At 48.7% G+C, this 19045-nt stretch overlaps 1 protein-coding gene across 8 annotated transcripts in view; it reads left to right on the top strand.

Annotated features, from left to right (window-relative positions):
* Positions 1 to 637: 637 nt before the first annotated feature.
* Positions 638 to 19045, top strand: part of BAHCC1 (BAH domain and coiled-coil containing 1) — a 118979-nt gene continuing 100571 nt past the window's right edge. For 5 of the 8 annotated variants that reach the window (XM_083598502.1, XM_083598506.1, XM_083598505.1 and 2 more), the window contains exon 1: positions 18566 to 18783. The gene's annotated coding sequence lies outside the window, so the exon portion shown is untranslated. Of the gene's footprint in view, positions 1288 to 9604; positions 9622 to 18564; positions 18784 to 19045 lie in introns of those variants that run through there. The other 3 variants (XM_083598499.1, XM_083598500.1, XM_083598503.1) reach the window with 3 other exon arrangements.

The raw sequence follows: 19045 nt of genomic DNA, 5'->3' as shown, positions 1-19045 counted from the left end.
TTCACTCCCCCTCTCCTATGTGTGTGTATGTGTGTGTGTTGACGAGCTAGATAGCGCCTGTCTTCTAATAGAGGCGGAATGTAGCCGGCTCCAAAAGAAAACTTCTCATTTTGCGCATGAATATTTCCTTTATTTTCTCTGTCTCCCAAAGTGTGGCACATTGAGAGAGAGAGAGTCCCTCCCCAACTCACACACACAGACACACACATATCCGAAAAAGCAGGGGTTCCGATTGTATTTCTTGAGCCAGGGAGAAAATGCCACTTTGCACTAAAAAAAAAAAGTCAGGTAAATCTCCAAAGCCCAAGCCGCAGATTCAAAATAAAATACAGCGAGATAAAAAGGGGGCGGGTGAGAGGGAGTGGAGAAGATGTGCATGAACTAGGATTGGGGGCGATTTCGGAAACTCCGGCAAGCCCCTTGCTCTCCCTTAGCACATGCCTCAATTGTACAGGGATCGCGAGAGGGTAATGAATAAATGGTTCGGATCATATTTGCCTCCGGAGACTATAAACTGTACTGCTCTCCTCCTCCCACCCCCCCCACCCCGAGCGCGCTCTCTTCTCACACCCACCACCGCAACCAACGAGAAAATCCTGTCTCGCCCTCCCCGCCCCCCACCCCGCCGCTCCAAACCATAGAAAAAAAGGCCAGCGAGTAGCAGCAGCAGCAGCAATGGCGTGGAAGAAGTGGGGGGAAAGAGATTAGATTTCGCTTCTCTCTCATCAATTTTCTGTTTAATGTCACTGGTCTCCATTGTGGGAGAGAGAGGCACGTCATCCGGCCATAAATTTGAGATTATAGAGCCTCCAGCTCCGTCTTGGTGCCCTAATTGAATGGATTTACTCCACACGGGCAAGTAGGAGGGGAGGGGGACGTCGGAGTGGGAGCAGAAGACTCGCGACTAAATGCCAAATTCGTAATAATAATAATAATAACAACTGCAGCAGCAGCAGCCAGAGAGAGAACTGTGCCGTCGCCGTAAAAAGCAAATCCTCAAACGCCTCGGCGGCGGTGTGGGGAAAAAAAAGAGATCTGTGATCTTGCGCGCACACATGCAAAAACCATCTCCAGTTTCCGCTTTCTAGAGACAGAGAAAGAAAGGAGCTCCGGGGAAAGAAGAGAGAGAGGGGGGGGATCACCTGTATTCTAATATTGGCGTTTTCCAGTCCACGACTTGGATATCTCCAGTGGCCCCCCCTTTTTTTACAGTGAAGTGGATTTTTTTTTGTTTGTTTGTTCCTGCGGTTTGTTAAACAGAACTTTGACCCAGGAAAGCAGCGATCTGTAAGTAATTGTTTTGTCTCGATTTGTTCTCTTTGTTTGTATTTGTGAAGTTTCTCTCGCCCCCCCTTTTTATTATTTTTAACGCGTTCTCTTCTTCTGTTTTCCTTCTCATTAACTGCCGCATGAATGGAGATTTAATTCCAAAGCGGGAGACGGGGGGGGGGGAGAGAAATGTCGCCTTCTTCCTCCCCCACCACATGGCAAAAACATTCCAACTCGCCCAGCCCCTGCCTGCCACTTTTGTACATCTCTCTCTCTCTCCCCCATCTTGTAACTCAAGAAGCTCCTTGCAGATTTCTCCTTCAAAACCTCCACGCGCGCATACCCAGCCGAAATCCCCCTCAAAAGGAAAACATTCATACATGAAAAATATATATATCTATATCACAATGCCCCTCCCTCCAAAATGCAATTTTGCTCTGTATTTACTTTGGCGCTGTAAAGGAACTTTATTCATTGAGAAAGAGTGTACAATTTATTGCCCCCAAGTTACGGTTTTGTGTTTAAATGGGGGGGGGGTTACACACATACACCTCCACTTAAAATGCCCGCACCCACAAAAAAGAGGTACAGGGCTTCACACATCCTTTTAGAAAACCCAAGTTGGTTCCCCGTAGCGGTATCACCTCGCTTATCTCTTAATAATTTTGAAATCGGGCTGCTAGGAGATAGCCCACACCGTTTTGCAAGGCTGCGTGGAAATGGACATTTCTTCGCCTCCTCTTTTTTGTTAACTTTGTAAACAACAACAATAAAACTAATGCGATGCCCTTGCATAGAACTGTGCTCAGTTTAGAAGGGGGCAGGAGGGTTCCCCGTTTAAAAAAGATTAATAAGGGGGACGTTTCGCTTTTGAAGCGTACCAGCAGTCTGAGCTACAAAGCCTTAGCTTAGAACAAAATCCGCGGCGCCTTCACGTTGTTGCAGGAAGGAAAGTAGAACCCCCTTCCAAACGTTGGCCGCGACTCGCAGGCAATGTTTTAAAGATAGCCTTTGAATCGAAACGCAAATCGCCCTTCTTCTCCCCCTTCTTTGTATAATCAAAACCCCGAACTAAAGCTGCTTGCAAAAGCATTTTTTAAAAAATATAAAACCCCACCTCGTTTCCCAATTGCAACACTCCCAAGTACCGGACTTTTTCTTTACGCCCGTTTTTAAGCTTGGCTCCCTGCGATCTGCTTTGTTCAGGCCTCGCTTTTGTTTCCCGCTCGAAGAGTAAGTAGCCGAGCAATAATAGTCCGATGCATGTTTATTCACAAGTAATTTCAATAAGGCTTATTCCCTCGTCCGGGTGCGGGCCTTACTCAGCACCCCCATAGGCAGCACCGGGACGCTTACTCCCGAGTAAACATGTGCAGGGTTGCGCCGTGAAAAGAAATCTGAGAAATCCAGTGCCTCGGACAAAAAAAGCTTGCTCAGAGACACAGGAATTTCTGTACGAAGAAAAGCATTAACTTTCTGTTTTTCTGAAGAGGCCAAAAAGCACGTAGATGTGCATCTGTGTTATATTTTAAAGTCTCTTGTTTCTTTTATTTTCTCTTCCTCCTCAAATCAAATTATCTCTGGACCTCGCCGCGCGAGAACCTATCGATGTCTTTGCAAATTCGGTATAGAAAGTATATTTGTGCTAGTAAAGAGATAGATTTATTTAACGATTTTTAATTAAAGGGATTGACTTTTCTGTTAACAAAAGAGGTAGTGAAAGGACGGGTTGGCGAGGCGGCGGCAGCTGGAGGGGGCGGCGGCGGCAACTGTGCTTTAGGAAGGAGGCCTCGTAACCGGGCAGCCTTTTTTTGCAACTCCCCGGCGTCCCCTTCTCCCCATTCCCCGGCCTCTTTTGCTAGATCCTTTTCAGATTTCCTTGCCGGTCGGAATTTAGTTGCGAAAACGTTGTTTCCTTGCCTCTTTCTGGTGCGCTCATATAGTGTGGCGTTTTTCCCTCTATTAATGGGTGAAACTCATCCACTGCTAGGATAAACTGAGGGGAAACCCTGGTTGTTGCTGTCTATTTTGTTCCACCGACCAGGGACCCCCGTTGGCACCTTTCTCTCCCATTTCTTTATTTTTTAATTAAACCGTGAAAAGGGACTATTTGGAAGGGGGGGAAAGGGAGCATTTGCCTCTGCGCGCAATTTGCTAGCAATCACAGAGTATGATCTCTTTTTGATCAAGCAGGGAGAGATCGCGCACACTTAAGATAAGAGGGGCGCTTTTCAAAGGGGGGGCTGGGATCCAATCGCGAAACCGCACCGATCCTAGGGAGAGAGCGATCGGCGTTGGCGAGGGGGACGAGTTTGTAGAAACCCAGGCCTCCTGCTGCTGCTGCTCCTCCCGGCCCTCCTTCCTCCCCAACATACATACGGCTCTTTTTGTTTTGCTTTTGTTTTTGCTCCTCGGAGGAATCGGAGCCCAGGAAGGTGAGCAGAAGGCGGCTTGCCCAACCAACCAAACCCAGGGTAAAAGAGGGCGCGGGTCAGCGCGGGAAGAAAGCAAAGAGGCCGCGAAGATGGCCGGCCGGCGACTCGCTTCCGAGCCAGCCGAGCGCAGCAGCTTCGTCTCCCGCCGAGGCCGCTGCTCCCCTCCGAGCCGGAGCTTCTTCCCTCGCTGGCCAAGACGAAGGAGGCGCTGCGGCTCTTCGCTTGCCTGTTTCCGAGGCGAAAATAGTCCAGTGTAAAAATGCAAAAAATAAAATAAAATTAACTTCTGCGTTCTAGCCGACGGCCGGGCGCACAGCTCCGGCGCCTGGATCTTGAGGCCGAGGAGGCTAGGGAGGCGGAAGAAGAGTCCTCCGATCCCTTTCTACCTTTGTGTGCAAGCCGAAGTTAGAGAGCGGAAGATCCTTTCGCCCCACGATCTCTCTCTCTCACCCTCCCTCGCGATGGCAGAGGCGCGGGAAAAGGGTTTGTTTAGTCTGTCGATCCCGGAGAGGCAGCACAAAGGCTGCCTCCCTTTTTCTCCGTTTCTAGGGTAGACGAGTGGGGGAATCTCTTTTTCTCTCTCTTTCTTTCCTTAACCCCCCTTGCCGCCCCTTTGCAACAGGAAACTGGAAGCTCCGTTTGGGGAGCAGGGGGAGGAGGTTTGGGGGAAATGGAGAAATTTAAAGCGGGGGGAGAACCTCCATTAAGGAGAGATCGTATTGTTCCCTCTCTGATTTCGGAAGGGAGGCAGAGAGAGAGAGAATAAGAGAATCTTGGAAGGACTTAAGACTTTCTCCCCACAACCACCACCTAATGTTCAGCGTAGAATGACTAGTCTGTGCCCCATTTTTGGACAGAAAAAATAAAAAGGTGTATAAAACGATGGCGTCTTCTGTCCTGCATTGAGGAGAATGTAAGAATTATCTGCCCCGAACACTGGGCTGAATCTAGTTCCGCTGGAATATTGTACAGACGATATTTCATTCATGGATTATCTGGGGTCTAAAGGGAGGAGGGGGGACCCCAGATTCTCGCCCGCTTCTTTTTCGGTAGGGAGAATGGATTTAGAAGCGGAGGAGCCGGCTGCAGCTACGATATGATGCCTCCCGTTTTGAAAGAGAAGAAACGCACGAACTTAAAAAAGAAAAGCTCCCCCCATGAGGTTTACGTGGTACAATTTAACAACGTGGTAACAATGGTTGTATTCATGGTGGGCGAGAGGGGGCTGCTAGTACCAAATGGGGAATGGAAGCGCGTGGAAACGGGCGATGCAATCAAAGGCAGGAAAAATGGCATGAGAAAAAAAAGATTAATTCCTGTAGCTTCTCTTAGAATCTATTGATCTTTAATAGGAAAAAAAAATAGGACCAATGCATGGGGCTTTGGCGAAGTTGCTGCTGTGCGCCCCCCCGTTTTTGTGTGTGTGTGTGTGTGCGCGCGCGCGCCTTTCTTTCTCACTCACACAAGAGAGTTTCAGTGACTTTTAGTCTTTCACCAGCAATCCGGTGCAAACCCTCGCCGCTGTTTTTTATTAGAGAGCCGTGAAGTTAAGAGTGTTAAAAGTTGCTTGGGGTGGAAAGGGGAGTGGGGACTTGAGGAGTGGGGAGTTGAGGAATAAAAACAGGGATGTGATGTCAGCCAGTCTCTTGGATGGCTTCCTTCTGCTTCTTCTGGGCATGGCGTTTCAAATGCTCCCCTTATGTGTTTTGGGTTCTAGAAGACACTGCTTAAAGAGAGAGAGAGAGAGAGAGAGAGAGAGAGAGTAAAAAAGCCTCTGCAGGAGGAGCCCCTCCCTCCTATCCCTGAATCCCCCCCAAAACCCAGTTAGTTTGCATTGATTCTTAACGAGCCCACAGTGCAGAGGGAGAGGGAAGGTGCGCGGCGGACACTTCTTCTCCCTCGCTCTCTCCCGCACTGGAAGCCGCCTCCCGCACCTCTCCCTCCTTTCTGGGGGGTGGGGAGAGCCTTGAGTTGCTCCCTTCTCCTATCGCAGAAGACCATTCCAGGAGAGGAGAGAGCTCCCCCCTCTCTTTTTTAAAATGAAGACGATAAAAGGGGTCCCTTCTGAAAAGGGGTTCTGGATGCTCTAAAATCAAATTTGGAGACGGGGGAGGTGACCGGGTTTTTACGTGGTCTTCGTTCCTGCCTGCCTTGGAAGTAGGAGCCCCCTGGCTTTCTGACACACACACACACACACACACACACACACACACACAGAGAGAGAGAGAGAGAGAGAGAGAGAGAGAGAGAGAGAGAGAGAGAAACCAGGGCCTTCACTTTACACAACAATAAAAGTAGTTAAGCATCCAGCACCACCGCGGGAACAAGGCAGAGGGAGGGAGAAATGGACAGAAAGCATTGGACCCCCCCCCCACTACTCCACCCCAGCAATGCATCCTGTCCACTGGAGCCTACCTTAGGAATCACTTGCTGCTCCCCCCCTTTCTTTGTGTGGATGTGGGTGGGTGTCTGCGAGGGGAGGGCGTTCCCTCCCTCCCTCCACGCTCCCATTTGCCTGACCCCCCCATCCGGCTGGGCCCCCTTCAGCCAATGGGGGCCCTAATGACCGCTTTAAAAGCTCTTTGGGTGTGTGCTGCTGCTGCGGCTATTATCTAAGTTGCGCCTTTTTACGCAGCTGCTCATACATCCTGGCACTAATTATGTGTTTATCAAAACAGGCACCCTTATGACATGTCACAACATGTTTGCGGGGGAAACGGTCTCTCGTCTCCCCACCCCCACCCCAAATAACTCTTCTTTCCTTCCCCAAATACTTGCTGGGATTAGGTTGCCTTGACTCTAAAGAAGGGACAGTGGATGACATTCGAGGAACCTTTATTTCTGCATCTGCAGGTAGCTTGGGGCGGTGGGGGCAGGGTCCTCTGTGTGTGTTTCTGTGTATTCGAGATCTCTCATCACCAAAGTGCCCAAACCCACAACTTGATCCAGAAAGCGTTGAGGGGAAGTTATAGATGCTCGATGGCTAGTTGGTTTCGTTCTTAAAATAACAGGCGCGCACAGACCACACCTCGCCTCTTGCCTCCGAAGGTTTGTCCCAAATCTGGACTACTTTTTCCATCCGCAGCTCAAATTCTATACCTCCCTCTTTCTTAACCAAAAATAAAAAGGTGGGGGTGGGTAGGTGGGAATTGTATCCCATCGATCGATCGGTGCTGTATATCTGCCTATCAATCTGGCTCCAGAATGGAAAGAGAGATTTGGCTACGCCTGGGATCGTTTATTAAACTCGCTTTAATTTAACCCAGATGGGCGGGTTGCTTGATAACCTCACACAACAAACACAGTGAATTATACTTCCAGTGTGTGAACACACTAGGATATATTTAGCTACAAATTACAACTCTGCATTTAACAGGGCTTTAGCTCAAGGTTTGGGGGTCCGGAACACCGACTTGCCCCCACCCTTTCCCTTTTTTAAAATCCCTTGTTTGGGGATGATCCAACGGAGAACGTTTTTTTTTGGGGGGGGGGATTCTACGCCAGGTTGGCCTCTTCCATCACACTGTCCACAATTTCTTTTTAAAGCTAAACTACGCTTTCCCTTATGACTTGTACAGTTCATTGGGATTTGAGGAGAGGGTGCAGGGCTGAGCCGCCCTCTGTATGGACTGGATGCATGTAAATAGTGTGTGTGTGTGTGTGTAATATATGTGCACTAAGATTCTTGGTGGGTTATAAATGCTCATTAGCTCTGAGCAAAGTGATTTGTTAGAAATCACTTCTTGCTGTGTGCAAAGAGCCCTCGCTCACACGTAAGCACGCGCACACACACACACACACAAACCTGCCTTTGGAAGCAGCAGAGACGTCTCTTTTGAGATTAAAAATGTGTTGTAAGCTCCGTGCAATATCGGCCTGTCTGCCACTATAAACTTTATCTATTTAGATTTATTTGATTAACAAATTTGTCAGTTTTCCTTTGTATATGCATAAAGAACCGGGGCTAGTGGGGGATCTCCCTGCCTAGTGCAGAAAACATCTTGTGTTGGCCTGGGGAAGGGTGTGTGTGTGTGTGTGTGTGTGTGTGTGTGTGTGTGTGGATAGATTGATAGATAGATAGTATGTTGGAGTGGGAGGGGGAGGAGAGGAATTTGACCATTTGATATCTTGTCCAGGTTTGATCGAAAGGGGGGGGAGAGAAAGGGAGTAGATCTATTTGGATTCTGCCTCTATCTCGTTCTCTCTCTCCCCCCCCCATCCCCACTTCTCCCGGCTGATTGGACTGTCCAGATCATTGATATTTCTACTCGCTCCTGCCGAATTTGCTTCAATGCACACTCCCCCCCGAAATCTACGCCTTTTTCATTTCCCTGACTACTCTTTGCTGTCTCCATGAATAATGCAAGCTCCTAAATTCTCCCAGCTTCAACAAACATACATACAATATTTAATTAAATAATAATAATAATAATAATAATAATAATAATAATAATAATAGGTCTATCTTAGCAGGAGGGGTGGGGATTCTCAAAGAATCTGAATTCCTTCCGACCTCTGGATTCAGAAAACCTGGAAGACTTGGGAGATGTGTTGTCTTGACTTTCCCGCTTTCCTGATCCTGGTCTAGCTCACTTTGAAGGGACTATTTCTGAGAGATGGAGGAAGACGACCCAGGGCCAAAATCTCCAGCCTATGTTAGTGTCCTGTATTAAGGAAAGGGGTCAGTTTTGGAGAGGGCTGGGTGACCTTGCTGTGGATCCCTGACCACGAAACTGCAGCGCTCATTCGCTTGCAAGTCTCTTTAAGCGACTGAGGCTTTCCGAGGCTGGCCAGCAGGCTGGTGCTCTTCGGAGGAGCTGCAGCCCGGTTCTGGAGTGGGGAGGGGGTTGCGCCCATCTTGGATGACTCGGGAGCCCCCCTTTCCAGACAGCGGGGAAAGCGAGGCGCGGAATGAACCAAGGCAGTAACGCACTGCGAGCGGCGCTCCTGGAAAGTAGGCATCGTCTGGTGGAAGAAACCAGAAGGAAAGCCCGGCGCAGCAACGCAGGAGTTGCTTTTGTGGGTGTCACTGGAGGTGTTTGGTTCGCTTGTTTGTTTTGGAAAGGAAGAGGGGGAAGATGCAAGATGTCTCTTCCCCTCCAACAGTCCATGGAGCAATTTTGGAATAAAGGAGCAAACATTTCAAAAAGGGGGAGCATCCTTCAGAAGGGAGAACAGGGTTCCCCTCCAAGATATTTCGCAAACATAAGGGAGATTATATATATATATATATATATATATATATATATATATATATAATTTCTAGGGAATGAATGAATATGAATATATGTGTGTGTGTGTACACACCCACACACCCTAGAAACCGTGTGTCCAGTACACAAGCCCCAGTCTGTCCTTTCCGCTCTTGAAGATGCGCTAGGCCTAACCTTTAGCAGAGAATCCCCTGAACTGGGTCAGAGAGAGATTCGTGTACAAGCCTAAAACGTTTGTTTGTTTTTATGCTTTTTAACTGTCCCCCATACCAGCCAAAAGACTAGATCGTGTGTTTATATATATTTTATTTTAAAACATTAATGCAGGCGCAGCGCAAACAGAGCGCCCCATAAACTGGGTTTTCCCTCCTCTCGCCTTTGTCCTTGTCAGATAAGGGGAAGAGAGCAGGTTTTCAAGAATCAGTTCAGTGGGACAAGAGATGCGGCGGAGCTGGGGGAGAAGAAAAGGGAAGCTCTGGGCATCTAAAACGATGGCCGAAGGAGCCTGACGCCCCTATCCGAGGGGGGCTCCCCTTCCTTGGAAGGAGCACAACTGGGTTTTAACCAGGAAACCTCCGTGAACAGGCGGCATAAGCCAGTTGAGCCGAAGCACTCAGACTGAGCCGAGCCAGGTTGGACGGGGGAGCTCAGAAAATAGCTGGTTTTGGAGGCAGATGCGGAGAGACGTGCACCGCGCGACCAAGGTGTCTCTTATTCTCCTTCCCCTCCCCCGGAAAGCCAACCCCCCCCCCGTGTCTCTGTCCCCGAAGGGTTTGGATTTGCGTGTGGTTTTCTCTCTCTTTTTAATCCTACAGTAGTCTGTTTTTTAGCATGTAAAATAAAACAGGGCATGTTCGCGCGGGGCTGTTGGCAGCCAAAACGCAGCACGTGCTCGGCCTCCCCTCCACCCGGGGACACGTGTGTGTGTGTGTGTGTGTGTGTGTGGGATCGCGGGATAGCTCATTGGCTTTAAGGAGATCCGGGCTGCCCCCTCGAACAAATCGAGGTGGGCTGCCTGGGAGCCCACCGGACGGATACTTTTTTTCCAGAGGAACCCAGGAACGAGATGCTGCAATGCTTTGCCTTCCTTTCTTTACGCAGAGATCAATTGGATGTACTCCGTGTACGTTCAGGATCGTACCGTGTCATTCATTCATTCATTCATTTGTTCGTTCGTTTCTCCCTCCTTCCCTCTCTAATCCACCAACTACTCTAACCCCAGAAAATCGGAGCCCGTTTTTAAAAGTTTGTTAAATGTACTGAGCGGGTAGGTTCCCCCCCCCCCGCACCCTCCTCTGCGCCGCTTCCTCCCGGTTTCCAATGAGCGTTTTGTGCGCGAGAAGAATTAAGAGTAATTCTTCCTAGCCAAGAAATTGTTTCTAATTTGCTCGTTGACCAAATAGCACATGGAACAATGAACCGGCCCCAAACAATTGCATTAGGCAAGGCACCCAACATACAATTACCCAAATGCAAAGATTTGAGTCTCCCAGCCCTTATTAGGCAATTATTTAGCGTGCTGAGTTAATCCATAATTTTATTTGACATACTGGGGGGGGGCGGGTCCCCCGTCCTTCCTTCCTTCCTTCCTTCCTTCCTTCCTTCCTTCCTTCCTTCTCTCTTTTCCAGATGGAAAGATATTAAATTGCAATATTTTAACACATTTCCCCAGAGTGTGAAGGTTAGCTGAGGTCTGAGAATTTAAAATGATTGCATATTCATTTGGACATGAAAAGGAGATGTTTTCATGTTGGTTACCTTGAGGAAAAAAGAAAGGTGCGGGGGCGAGGGGGGGGGGGGAATAATCTGCCATTTCTTCCAATGCCAGCTTGTTTGAATACTGAACTTAATGTGAAGATTCGTCTCCCAGCGCGTTATAACAGAGGAAAAGATGCTAAGGGGCTGCACAACAAACGTTTTCCCTACCAAATAAAAACATAAAAAATGGGAAGGATATTGTGAGCTTAGATCGCAAGTTAGTTATGTGGAACAGCTTAATAATTATGATAATAACAGACCCACGGTGTTCTTTGAAGGGAGGAAGTGGGTGGCAGGTCCCTGCCCCGAGGAAATTGCATTGTGCGCTTTGACAGCGGGGAGACAATTGCGGAGGGAAGACGCAAAGGGAGAGGAGAGAAGAACAATGCCCTTTTTTATTTTTTTTATTTTGTAAGGCCACCTCTTTATTTCGCCAAAGCAAAAAGCCACGAAATAGTGTGCAAACTCCCGAGTTATCCAGAAGTCTTCATCCGGGTGGATGGCAAACATTAAAAAAGACAAGGGCACCACTCGCGACAAGGTGGCAGAGACCTGGGCTAACGGGGAAGGAAGCCCACTGGAGTCTTCTGCATCTGGTCCAAGTCTCGATGCAGTTCATAGTCTGGGCTTTAGAAGTGGGAATCAGAATTCTCTCCTCTTCCGAGTAGCTCGTGAAGGATCGGAGCGAGATGGCTTTAAACCAGACTGAAAAGAGAGTCGAGCTGCCTACGTAAAAGTGGTTTCTGCTGGAGCCCGATCCTAAATATGTCGGGTGTGTGTGTGTGTGTGTGTGTGTGTGTGTGAGAGAGAGAGAGAGAGAGAGAGAGAGAGAGAGAGAGAGAGAGAGAGAGAGATTTCCCTGAGGGCTGAAGAGCCGCGCTGGACACGCATCCTGCTCTGTATCTGCTCGACCCCCTCCCTCAATACTTCGATTTCATTGATTCGCAGACAGAACACGACACCGAGATTTGCGAGGCCTTGTGCCAGTTCTGCTTTAAACGCGATTCCTTGACAAGGCACTTTTTTCCCCCCCTCTCTCTCTATAAGAGAGAACGAAACTGACCAGGATCTTGCTGATCACCAAACCAGAGTTCTAGCAATTGCTTTCGAGAGAGGAGAGGAGAGAGAGGGAGACAGTTTGGCTTTTAAATCTGGCCTTGAGAGATGAACCAAATCTTCTTAATGTGTCCCGAGATAAACGAGCTTAATTCTCTGCATGAGACTGGCTATATTAACGGAGTCCCAAGCGCGGCTTAATGGCAGCAGCGGCAGACCAAGCCTGCGCGAGTCTTACTTGCGAGTAAGCGCCCACTGAACCCAATCCGGATTACTGCTGAGGAGGAGCAATGAGGGTCGCCAGGGGACCCTGATCGATCCTGGATCGATTTATCCCACTCACTTCAGCTTCTAAACACCCATTATCATTTTTTTAAAGGAAAAAGAGAGAGGAAAGGTGAGCGTGACGGTTAAGCGGGCGCTTTGGACGAATTTACAAATAGATATATATATATATATTTTTGGGGGGTGCCAGGCGATCTTTCTGAAGCCTACTCTAAATATTTATTTCTCCTTCCATTATCTTCGCTCTCTTATGGAGGAAGTCTGAGAGAGATACCGAAGCTTTGCTCCTGTTAAATTAAAAACATTTGTTACCCCTGGACAGATTTTTAAAAATGGGGAGGGGGGGAGAGAAGCTGTAACTTCTGCTGACAGTGTACTTGCGGCCCATCTAAAAGCTAAATGGAGTTTCCCCCTTTCTCTTCTACCTCCTCTCCTCTCTCTCCCCCCCCTCCATTCCCTTCGTGGAGAATACAAAACTATCTCTAAACACACACACACACACACACACTTTGTGTAAGTGAGCAGGCAGAGTACGAGTGAACTGGTAATTTGCCAGCAGACCTCTGGTTTATACACTAGTCCTGTCTAAAGTTATTTGCTGTAACAACTGTTTTGAAACAATAAAAGAAAAACACAAAAAAATCTGAAGTGAACAGAAGGAAGGGACGGGGGGGGGAGAGAAACTCGGGGGGGGGGAGTACGCTGTGCAGATATGGAAGCCAAAATACGAATCTTGGACATCCGTTTCATATTATTATTATTTCTTTTAAAAAATCTGGAACTGTGGATTGAAAAGGGGGGGGGGTTTCTTTCCCCCTGACCCAGCAAGTCCTAAGGTTGTCCTGATCAGAATCCTAGAATGGTAAAAAAAAAAAAAAAGAACAAGGAAAACAACAACAGAGAAGCTTCAGGATGCGATTCAGGATTTAGATAGAGACAAGTTGGGTCAGATTCGTTTCTGGTCAGCTTCGCTTATGGGCGCATGTGTTTCTCGACTCCATTCCCCTCGCTGATCTCTCTCTCAATTTGTTAGTCTTTTTTTTAATTTGAAATTATTTAAGGGGGTGGAACATACACATACACACAGTTTCTTACTATATTATCGGTTCTGGAAATATATTCGCCTTAAAAACAGAACCACCACCACCACAAAAAACCAAACAAAAATCCCGTAGACGCGCACACAAAAACCATCTTTGCTAAGCCTGTTTTGTCAAGATTCTGCGCCCCCGTGGCCTGAGCCGAGTGACAAAACGCAGCGCCTTCGGGTCCTCGCCTTCGCCTTGGGGCTGGGAAGGAAAGTGTCAATCAAAGGACGCTTCAATGACCAGGGACAATCCCCTTTGCTGGACTGGCCTTCTTCAAGAGCAATCAGTCACTTTGCATTAATTACCCTTCCATCCATTCCCCACTGCAGGGCAACCGCTGCTTTCTCGGAGACCTGGCGCATTCATTACAAAACACCACCTGAAAGAGTGGTCACCAGCCCGCCTCCCTCCTCTAACCTCTACACCCCCCCCTCGTGCAAGCCCCCCCAACAAATAGTTGAAAAGGGGAGGGGAGTAGAAAGGCCTAAGAACTACTTCACATCCCCGCACTTCGAAGTTTTGCAGTCTCCCCCTTCTAATTCCCCCCCACCCCTGGAATTGCAGTCCCGCCCTTTGTTGTTGTTGTTGATACAGTCAGTAATCAACTGTTTTCCAAGTTTCCCGCCCAAAGGCCCTTCGGCTGCAATCCTCATAACCCGACTTACCTGGGAGTAAACCCAATTGAATTCAACAGGGCTTACTTCTGAGTAGACGTGATTAGGCTTGCGAATGCAATTTTGTGCAGAGTTGCAATCTTAACAGAGGTGAGACTTGCGCTTTCGAGCAAACTGTCCAGAATCGGGCCCCATACCCACCAGGTCATGCTTCAATCCCGAGGGTAAACACGCATAGGATTGCGCGTAACGCTTGCTGTTTGCACGGTCCACGCCTCCCCGCCCCCAACCAACTACATCAGCTTGGAAGTAAAGTTGTATATATTTCAAGGAGACTTTATTAAAGGGTGTTTTAGGATCGCCTTTTGCGCTCCTAAATATGATGACCTGCAAAAAGGATCCAGGAAGCTGGAATTTGCTTCCTCCCGGTAAACGCGTCCAGCTGCTTGTGCTAAGTTCCCTTAATTTGAAATAACAACTCCAAAATCAAACCGATCAGCCTTATCCTCCCCCGCAAAATGGGATCAAGGGGCGAAGCTTTTTTGTTCGGACGTTGCGCGTCGGGATAAAGCGTCTTAGTGGTCTGGCTGTAACGTTTGAACGTAGCCATATTTGCCTTTATCTCTGGACATCTGGAGAGGCGATACGAGCAGGCGGAGAGGAAACCTCGAGACCGCATTTCCCCTCTCATCTGTTTACGGATGCGGAGTTGAAAGCTCTCCTCTGGACCTTCAGACCAAGGCAGAAACCTGGGGAAACGGCGGAGAGTTCTCGCACAAAGGGTTTCCTCTCACGTTGCTGTTTAACGCCGGATCCACAAAGGTGGAGGTGGAAGGGTGGACGCGGAGCCCGTTTGACAAGGGAGCCACGGTTAAAAGGAGTTGGAAATTTAAGGGCGGGCAGGAGGGACTCCCCAATGATGGGAATGCAGGAAAGGAAGAAAGGTTCTTAATGGGTGCCAAACTGGATATACTATGGGGTGAAGGAGGAGGACACCCCCACTGTGCCGAAGCTAAGCTGGTCTGGATCTGGTCAGGATCTGGATGGGTGACCGCTCAGGGACCACATGTATGCAGTCTTGGGTTCCATGACGGAAGAAAGGCGGAATACAAAACCGAGGAAAATATGTACAACTCACTCGCTTTTCTGTTTTTAAACCTACTTCCTTTCCTTCATTTGTATTTCAGAAGATGTAGGCTAATAATAATTTAGAGAGATAATGCAGAGGACACGTAGGCACGTTGCCTCTGTCCCCCACTAGAAAAATCGTGATCCAAAAGTTTCCCGTGTTTCTTCTGTGCTGACCTGAATTTTCCTTAGGGCGAGTGGATATTTACAAAAATAAATCTGGACTCTCTACTTGCAGCTTACTGTAGATTGCTGAATGTATGCCTTCATATAAGTTTCCCTGTCAAAATCCAGAGCCTACGGCTTTTTGTTAGAGAAACAGTCCATATATATATATATATATATATATATGTGTGTGTGTGTGTGTGTGTGTGTATACACACACACACACATATATATATATGGACTGTTTCCATATACATATATATATATATATATATATATATATATATATATATATATATATATTGGAAGGCAGGCACAATCGCACCTCTTGTGACACAGAGTGTTCCCCCCACCCCACCCGCCTGTGTCCTGGCTAAAAGCCTGGCTTGATGGATGAGCAGAAAGAGGGGCAGATTGAAGAGATGGAGGACAACACACAATCGTTATTTTGTGCATGCGTGAGAGTCGTGTGTGTTTACTGGTGATTTTTTTTAAAAAAAAAAAACCTCTGGAGAATACCACCCCTCCAATTTCCACACTCCACTTCAAATCTGCATGCCCATTCCGTAGCTTCTCTTATTCTCCCGGACTCCAGGTGAAGGTACCGTCTGAAAGTGCACTTGCGTGTCTTCCTCCCACTCGTCACTTTTTAAATCAGCAATTCAACAGCCTTGCTTTGTATTTGTCAAACTATTCCCTCTCCCCACCCCCTGGTCACAACACGCTCCTTTTCAAAACCCCATTCCCTCTTTAAAAAAACAACAACAGAAAAACAATGGCTTGCACGTTTGTAATTTCTTCTAGATACAATATTAAGATTCTCAGTAGAACTCTCTCAATCACTCTACACACATATCGCCTGTGAAATCACCCAGGGCCTCCTGGGTTAAAAGTTTCTTTCTCTTTGGAGATTCTCTCTTCCTAAGCAATTTTGCGCGTGTTTTATTGGGAAGTCAGTCCGTCGCCGCTGCGTCCAAGGGCCCTTATCCTAGGAAGTGTCTTCCAAGTGGAACCCTTCCCAGGCTTGCCCGCGCGGCTCGTGCTTACGGATCCGCTCTTTCACAGTTTAATCTAAACACAGCGTTAGGAGCAGAAATAGAAAACTTGGCAAGTGAGCACCCAAACAATCCGCGGGCTGGCAAGTTTGCTTCAATCGGTGCCCTTCCTAGGTTTTAAACACGAGGCGACTTCGCTATAACCCCAATAGTCACCACCGCGGTGAGAATTGCAAACACACACCCATTTGCGTGTATACAGGCGGGCGCACGCTTGCTCCTTCTCGGTCGCCTTAATTCAATTTGCCCCACCGGTTAATGAATAGCTCCATTGTAATCTAATATTACTTACGGGTTATTCTGATTTATTCTGCATTTTCCAAATCAATTACACTCCCTTTTAATTTTTTTTTTAAAAAACCCATCAGTATAGGGAAGAGAATCTTTGCGCCGCCACCGCACGGCAAGCGCGCGCGCGCCTGCCTTTCCACCTCGCTCGATCACTAGGGCGCGGGCATTTCTCCCGCTTAGCTTCGCTGCATATTCCGCTTTTGCAAAAAAAAATAAAAAAAAAATCCTCGGAGGAATATCCCGAGGCACGCAGTTTGGCAAAATGGAGGGCGCGATGGCCCTGTTGGAAAACTGGGGGGAGATGTGGGAACCAGCTGCGTTTGCAAAGTGGGGAGCGGAGCCGGAGCCGGACCCGCTTTCCCGGGGCATCCCGCCCATCCGGCTCTCCGTGTACGGGAAGGAGAAGCCTCGGCTCTGCCTCTCCTCCCCTCACTTCCCCGGCTGTTGTGCCCATTCTGCGCTGCTGGTGCTGCGACGGCGGGCGCTGCCGGGTCCCCCGGTCCCCAATCCTGCGCAGGGAGGCGAGGCTGCCCGTCCGCCCCGCGGTGCCTGAGCACCACCCTGCCTGGAATGAATGGCTTTGCTTTCAGACTCGCTAATAGTGACTCAGTCCGTTTCCCCTTTTCTTTGCTCCTTTTGATCCTCTCCACTCTTTGACCTTCTTTTGGCTCCAGGGACAGTCGGCTCGGCCTCGGGGGTGGGGGGGTGCCTGGGGGGGTGCGCTGGAAACAGTCCCCAGCTTATCTCCTTTCATCAAACCAGCCCCGGGCCCCCTGCAAACCGCGGGGCCAGTAATTGCTTTTTTCAGGCAGCCCAGTGCGGACTGGCGAGCAGCCAATCAGCGCCTTGTTTACACTGGGTGATGGACAGCGGGCTGGGGGACTGCCAACCAATCCGGGCGTCTCCTGGAAGTGGGGAAGGGCGGGTTGGAAGAAAGGAACGGGGCGGGGGGGGGGAGGAGGAGGAGGAAGGGAATAAACGGAAGGCGGTGTGGTTAACCTCTCCGTCGCCGGTGTAAAATCGGAGGCTCGGTGTGGGGTGTGTGTTTTTGCACCATGCAGCTATTTTTTTATTTAAAGAAATAGTTTTAATACTATATAGGAAGGAGCAGAGAAAATTATGCGGCCTACTTAAGAAGCAGAATGGCAGGTAATCGAGGGAAGCATAGATAGTTGCAAAAGAACAATCTGCCAGCAGAATCGTGATTGCAGTTTGCTTGCTTGTTTGGTTTTTTTTTTTTTTAACAATTTCAGCGAATGCGTCGGGAGCTTTGCTTTGAAGGTGGTTGAATGATGGGATTAATGGTGATGCGAAGTGTGCGGCGGGTGAAAGAGAGCGAGCCGGGCGGAGGGAAAAGGATGACTGTACAAATAAATAGATCTCGGTTTATGGTAACCCACCTGGGAGCTCGCATGTGCCTCGGCGTAGCGCGAAAGAAGAGGGGCTTCCTTTGCGTCTGGAGAAGCACGTGCTCACGAAGCAGTTGCGCCCCCCCCCCCGCTCCAAATCCCCATGGGAACTCGTGTCCTTGAGCGCTTTAAAGACTCCTCACTCACACACCCCCCCAGCACGGAATATCATCCAGGGATGTTGAAATGCACGGGAGTGCTAGGGACCCCTACGGTCGTAAATCTCTCTCTTAAGTGTTTGGTTTGTAAAGGCATACCTTGCTCGAGAAAAAAGTTGCCGTGAGCCAGGCGCTCCCCCCCCCCCACGCACTGATCGGTGCAAAGGCGACTCCGTAGCGATGACTGGGCTCTGCCGCTGCAAGACACACACACGCACTGGCCAGCCTTGCTAAAGCGAAAGAAACAACAACAAGGCAACCCCCCATCTAGAAACCCCTCACCACCCAGCTGGCGTGCGTGTGTGGGCTGGAGCCGCTCTCTCTGGCAGGGCTCTTCCCCTCCCCATTCCGCAGCGCTTTCTTCCTTCCCCCTCCCTCCCCCGCGCTTGCTACGTATCCCCCCATTCAGCAAAGCGGAGGCTAAGCTGCGCGATGGGAGCTGCGCAACTGGAGGGACTTGAATTAGGCGCCATTGGGTTGAGTAGTAACCCTGCTGCTCTCTGATTGGCAGCTCCCTGGCCCCGCGCCAGCCTATGGGGAAGCCTGTTTACGCAGGGAGAGTGGCACGAGCTTATTACCGTAGAGGGCCGGGCGTCCAATCAGCGAGCGTGCTCACCCTGAGTGAGTGGCACGAGCTTATTAGTATGCAGGGAGAGTTGCTTGCAGGACTGAGCTGCGAGGTTGAGGAAGCTGGAGCCCGCGACAGGGTCTTTTTTTCCTTTCTGCAAGGAGCAGCAGCCAGTGCATTTACAGTGCAACAGTCAGCACAGTGCAAATACCAGTAGGAATACAACAAAGTCCCAGTCACTGATTTAATTGTATTGCGTTCCCTGTGTGCAAAGGAACACCCCTCCCTCCAGTAAGTAATTGAAATTTATTTAGTATATATATATATTTTTGAAAAGTGCATTATTTGGTTTTTTATAAAAAATATATATTTTTTTATTATTATCGAGCACACCCTCACGGTGGTCAGGTCTGAATTAATTTATTTTTTACATTTTTTTTGCAAAATATTGCTAGCAGAAATTAATTTGAGCTTATTTTTTCATTTTAAAGGCAATTCAGACACCTGGTATTCGCTGTGTGTAACATTGGTATCAAACCTCTGACTAAATTGT

The sequence above is a fragment of the Podarcis filfolensis genome (assembly GCF_964270895.1).
Source record: "Podarcis filfolensis genome assembly, chromosome: 2".
Taxonomy (NCBI): Eukaryota; Metazoa; Chordata; class Lepidosauria; order Squamata; family Lacertidae; genus Podarcis; species Podarcis filfolensis.
Note: the sequence above shows the minus strand (reverse complement) of the source record. Positions and strands in the feature narration are given on the sequence as shown.